We start from the raw sequence: 6,662 nt of genomic DNA, 5'->3' as shown, positions 1-6,662 counted from the left end.
ACAGTACGGCGGTCCTGTCTTGCGGCGGTCACACGTTGTCGATCGGAATGTTGACGAGACGAGTATTCCTGTCCTCACGTTCCTAGGCAATCCAACATCCGGCCGCTGTCATATCCAAAAACCCTAAAAATGTGTATATTGCAAGATTTGGCCATTAAAACGCTGTCAGGAGCTGATAACGCTGTCTCAGACGAGTGCACGGCATCTTCGTGTTGTGATTGCTCAACGTCTGGCGCTGTTCACTCTCCTCACGTATCGTACGTCGTCTGGTAGCGATACTAAACACAAGCAACACTAATGCAGTTTGGTGGCTGTTCTACCTGGCACAGAGAATTGCAACTCTAGTCATTGACGTGTGTGTTCATGTACGAAGTTATATTGACGTCTTCTAGGTGCTGTACTTTTTTTCTCAAGCAGTGTAGTTCATACCAAAAACACATCATCAGATTCATTTCGTACTGTACTATCGAAGAATGACTTACTATCACAGACATGAAATTCATACGTAAAATAGAAAATATTGCAACGCTTATGCGGACTTTGTCACTGTGCCAGCACACACAGTATTTCAAAATACGTTACCGTAACTACAGAGATGAAAACACACATGGCATGGTCAGCGTTCTAAAATGTATGCGTGTCAGCAGCTAAGCGGCTCGGCCCTATCGCCAGAGACTTAAAGACTCCTATCCAAAAACAAACACAGACTTTGTCAAAGATATTATTACATTCAATCTAAATGTTTATAGAAAATGTCGTAGGTACAAACATAATGTATCAAAGGCGTTGAAGCCTTAAAAAGTATGAGAGAATGCACAACTTTTTAATTGTGTTTCTTGGAAGTAAATAAGCGACGAAATTACGAGAAAGACTGAGTATAGTAGGATACTAGAGCAGGTCTTGGTCACAATTAATCGATATAATTATGTTTTCGTTCACGAGACTTTCTGTAAATTGGATGTGGACCCACACATTAAGAGACTATTAACTTAAAACGTCAATGCGTTTTCTTTTAATATCAAGTTTTTATTTTTATAGAGAGTGTCATACCTATACAAAACACGCTGTAACTTTTCTCTAGTTTTATTGGTTCAAAATGGTTCAAATGGCTCTGAGCACTATGGGACTTAACATCTGAGGTCATCAGTCCCCTAGAACGTAGAACTACTTAAACCTAACTAACCTAAGGACATCACACACATCCATGCCCGAGGCAGGATTCGAACCTGTGACCGTAGCGGTCGCGCGGTTCCAGACTGTAGCGCTTAGAACCGCTCGGCCACAACGGCCGGCTCTAGTTTTATTGCTGTGAGCTTCTACTACACCAGCCAAACCAGGACTGTTGACGTATGCTGTGTAGCTAACTCTTAGAGATAATGCCAGTACTCAAATCTACACACAGTAGCAAATGAAATATTATATTATTAATCATAAATTGTACTAAAAATTGAGTACTCACTTAATAGAGAAAAGGGCTCATTGGACCTGACGGAATCTTATAATTTTGAATTAAAAAACCAGAATCTTGCATTAGTACTTTCAACATTATGCAAATGAAGATATTTACTTGAATAACATAACTCTTAGCGTGTCACTCTCACATTACGTAGGTTAAACATATTGGAATGAGTACCACTAGAGCATTTACTTCTCTCAATACAAATTACTATACATATTTTGGGTTAATTATTTACGCTGCATTGAGAGTTGATTAAACTATTGCCAGTGGACGATTAAAACACATACGAGGATTGTTCTCTCGCAAAACAGTATCGTTGGCACTCATGATATTAAGTCACAACCTCCTGCATATATTATTACATATTTGTCAAATAAATGTACTTCGTGTATTACATATGAACAAGAATATGCGAGGCTGTTTCTTAAACGAGACCACTTAGGGGATAAGCCAGTTGCAAAAGAGACTGGTGTCGACTGAAAGAAAAAAAAATGGTTCAAATGGCTCTGAGCACTATGGGACTTAACATCTATGGTCATCAGTCCCCTAGAACTTAGAACTACTTAAACCTAACTAACCTAAGGACAGGACACAACACCCAGCCATCACGAGGCAGAGAAAATCCCTGACCCCGCCGGGAATCGAACCCGGGAACCCGGGTCGACTGAAAGACATTATGTTAATAATTGTTACCCTCTATAACTTACAAAAAATCTTTATTCTATGAGTAGACGAGAAACCAGCAGTTTACACAGACTGCACTATGCTCCTGGCTTAACCTACAGTACAGTCTTCCAACTCGGTGCGCTAGAATTGTCTGGGCCACTTATTTTTTACTGTGCTCTTAGAGTGGATGTGAAAGAAATAGGCGAAATTTCCTGTCATAATATCTTGGCACTTGTTGTTAGGCAAGTACGAGAATCTCAGTCTGTACCTGCTCTTTCTCGCATGTACTGCATAGCCTATTTGCTACACTCTAGTGTTTAATGCTAGACAGATGCGTTTGATACACCAGCCTTCCCTTGAATGAGAATTCTTTTTATCTCACGGTCAACGAACGTATGCGCACTAGTACTGTTTTTTTTTTTTTTTTTTGTCTGTCTTCCTTTGTATTGACTGTGTAGCTCGCGGCTACTCCCATCGTCAGCTAAGAATAGAACTCCGTTTGGTACTGGTTCTCTGCGAATAGACAACGGCAGTATCAACTAGGCCAATATGAGATGAGATCTGTATTATATTTAGACTATCTGATCACTTTCTTGAGCTTTTTACTAAAGTTTGAGTTAAATCTTTAGTCTGATGATGAAATTTTGAAGCGCGTAACGCTTAATAAAGAACTTTGCGATCAAAATGTTCCTATATTTCAAAGTTGTGCCAAATCTGTGTGGTCACCTCTACCGTGGATGTATTTCTTCATCAGGTGATGGTAAAGATAGAATCCTGTAATATTTATCTGTTGACAGATTGAGTAAACGCTCACACAATGAGATCAAGCGTTATCTGGTAAAATCCAAATACATAGAGTTATTAAAACGCCTTAAATCTGAGCTGCACTGTTCGCAGCTAATATTTTCAAATAATCGATGTACTCATTTACTGGCACTTCAGCCACGTAGTGAGCAGAAATGTACTGAAATCCATTGTCGAACTGTTCATTACTCGGTTTAGATGCTTGGAGCACAAACACAAGAAATCCGCTGTTCCAGCAGGTTTTTATAAGTTTAGACGGTGCCAGAGTTCTTCAGTTTATATTAATCCGTTTAGTGGCACTACCATTTATTTTCACGAGCGTACGCGTGACTATCGCAACGCGGCTGTTTGATGATTCAGCGGTACAATATCCGGTGCCCGTAGTATTTAGTCGGATTGATTATATGCCTCTCTGTTCAAAAAATGGTTCAAATGGCTCTGAGCACTATGGGACTCAACATCTTAGGTCATAAGTCCCCTAGAACTTAGAACTACTTAAACCTAACTAACCTAAGGACATCACACACACCCATGCCCGAGGCAGGATTCGAACCTGTGACCGCAGCAGTCCCGCGGTTCCGGACTGCAGCGCCAGAACCGCTAGACCACCGCGGCCGGCTATGCCTCTCTGTCACTGAGAATGTTCACTGAGATTTAATTTAATGTAATCGACGTCACTTGTACTGTAACCGTCGTGACGCGGTTTATTGTTTATCTAGCGACACGACACACGATTTGCCGGCCGCGGTGGCCGTGCGGTTCTAGGCACTTCAGTCCGGAACCGCGTGACTGCTACGGTCGCAGGTTCGAATCCTGCCTCGGGCATGGATGTGTGTGATGTCCTTAGGTTAGTTAGGTTTAAGTAGTTCTAAGTTCTAGGGGACTGATGACCTAAGCTGTTGAGTCCCATAGTGCTCAGAGCCATTTGAACCATTTGACACACGATATCGGATTTTTCACTTGTTAAATAAATCACCAATACTGAGCCTTGAACAGTGGTATAAAATAAACAACTGTCGTGGTAAGAATTTTGATTACTTTGAGAATTACCGTGATTCACATTCTGCCGCAACAGCCTCAACACTGCACGATACGTGCAACGCGGAATGTAAGCCACGACTCTAGAACCACGCTCTGCGCTCACCAGTGAGGCAAGTGTTGAGGGCACACAGGACGGGCGGCGATACTTCAGTGTGCTTACAAGTATCGTTCTGTCATTGGTTAACATATTTCTTCGTCGAATTGGCCCCGTGCTGACTCGTGAAGTAATTTTTGCTGTAAAAAGTGTTACTATACAACTTAAAAGAAACATCCACCATTGCTTTTTTAAATTAATAAATAGGACCATGTGTTTCGTTTAATATTCGCCGAAACCCCTAACGTTCAAAATGCCCTCCTCATTGCCGCAATCATTCAGAAACGGGTACATGTCTTGACTAGAGCCAAGATGATCAACTGACGGTGGCCTCTCAGGGTCTGGTCTGCTGTCGTAGGTTTTCTTCGTAGCTGCAGGATTTCAAGGCCAGTGCGCGGAGTTTGGTAAGGCAGTACGGCGCAGCTCTAGAACTCGAAAAAACTGATTTTGAAAATTGGATTTCCGAGATCTGCAAAGGTGATTTTTTGAGAATTCGTAATTTTTAATTTTTTGTTTTATTGTCCGTTACGAAAAAAAGTCGAAGAGTGGCTGGCCGTAAGTGATGAGAGGGTGTTTCCGAGAAAGAAGTGAGAGCCACTTCCTTTCCATATATCGGATAGCGTCGCGTGATCCATCTTCAGTCCCATGGTCAGTGAAACCATCCTTTCATGTTCCGCAGGAAGAACGGTACAGCCTGGCGCAGAACACCATGTCGAATGTATTTCCCTGGGTATCGTGAGAAGATGATACCCAGGGCTGCTTGACCAGTGAACGGCATTTCCAAACGGATCTGACATTTAAATTCATTCGCTTGTACAGCGGCTAAATACAATTGGTATTTAAAATGAAGTGAGGGCCAGGTGAATGACGAATGCAGTTCTTTAGATAGTCCTCCGGTAGGTCGGTTTCGCGTTTTCGGAAGAGTTGGTCTAACGAAATTCAAAGCGGTACAACGCCTCGTACAAGGAAATTGTGACCATTCGTGGACCGTTAAAATAGTGGCGAAAAGTTACTATTATTGATATCTCGTCAGATTGACCAAGTGGGCCGGCACTAAATAATGTTGGTCACGGAGCACGAGAAAACCACTAACGTGAGTTCTGCACGTCTGAGTTTGGTAATACGTTTAGTTAACAAGCTTCTTGAGCGGGTCGTTCGACACGATGACGGCGCAGTTTACGAGGCGGTATCGCGAACTCTGCTTGTTACTACACGGAAGAGTTTAATGAGGACCTTTCGAAGACGTCACGTAGCGAGGCGACGCGGACCAGCGAAATTGAACGAGGTAAGAATGGGAGCGGAGTAAGGAGATTAGACGCGGTCCCCGCGATCTGCCCCCGGGGAGCCGTTATGCAAACGCTGGCTGCCTGCGGGCCAAGACTTACGGCACGCGCCGAGCCGCACTTTGCAATTCAAAGGCGGCCGGTGGCGGGCAGGTAGCGGCGGCCGCGAGCGCCGCGCGGGTCCCGCTCCTTCTGCGCGTTTCGTAAAACGCTCGCGGGCGGCGCTCAGGCGCCTGCCTCCTCGATACTCCTCTCTATAGGCCGTAGTCGACAAGCGGCCTCTAAACGTAATGTCCGCCGTGCTGCTTGACTCTCATTCAGTCCACACGACTCTCTTGTTAGGGGGTGAGGTTCGCTGGCCGTGTATGGTGTGGGATTTACTGCGGAGTATTGCTTGCTATTCTAGGGTGAGATTTTGTGCACATCTGTACCTATTGTTTTTCTTGTTGAGCACTTATTCATCTTCAGCCAATTTGTCCTTTTGTGAGCTGCACTACCATCTATCCTTTCGCTAGTAATCTCCTTTTTCATTTCGACGTACCAGGCATCGAACTAGTGGGTAATTTGTGAACTGTTTTTACGATGAATGTTCGTGGCATGACCTTGGAATCGATCGACGGCATCCTCATGAAGGCAGTTGGCTGGTGAGTTCCGAGAGACACGATATAGACTACTGGCCATTAAAATTGCTACACCACGAAGATGACGTGCTACAGACCCGAAATTTAACCGACAGGAAGAAGATGCTGTGATATGCAAATGATTAGCTTTTCAGAGCATTCACACAAGACTGGCGCCGGTGGCGACACCTACAACATGCTGACATGAGGAAAGTTTCCAACCGATTTCTCATACACAAACAGCAGCTGACCGGCGTTGCCTGGTGAAACGTTGTTGTGATGCCTCGTGTAAGGGGGAGAAATGCGTACCATCACGTTTCCGACTTTGATAAAGGTCGGATTGTAGCCTATCGCGAATGCGGTTTATCGTATCGCGACATTGCTGCTCGCGTTGGTCGAGATCCAATGACTGTTAGCAGAATATGGAATCGATGGGTTCAGGAGGGTAATACGGAACGCCGTGCTGGATCCCAACGGCCTCGTATCACTAGCAGTCGAGATCACAGGCATCTTATCCGCATGGCTGTAACGGATCGTGCAGCCACGTCTCGATCCCTGAGTCAACAGATGGGGACGTTTGCAAGACGACAACTATCTGCACGAACTGTTCGACGACGTTTGCAGCAGCATGGACTATCAGCTCAGAGACCATGGCTGCGGTTACCCTTGATGCTGCATCACAGACAGGAGCGTCT

This window comes from Schistocerca piceifrons, chromosome 5 (assembly GCF_021461385.2).
Source record: "Schistocerca piceifrons isolate TAMUIC-IGC-003096 chromosome 5, iqSchPice1.1, whole genome shotgun sequence".
Classification (NCBI taxonomy): domain Eukaryota; kingdom Metazoa; phylum Arthropoda; class Insecta; order Orthoptera; family Acrididae; genus Schistocerca; species Schistocerca piceifrons.
Note: the sequence above shows the minus strand (reverse complement) of the source record.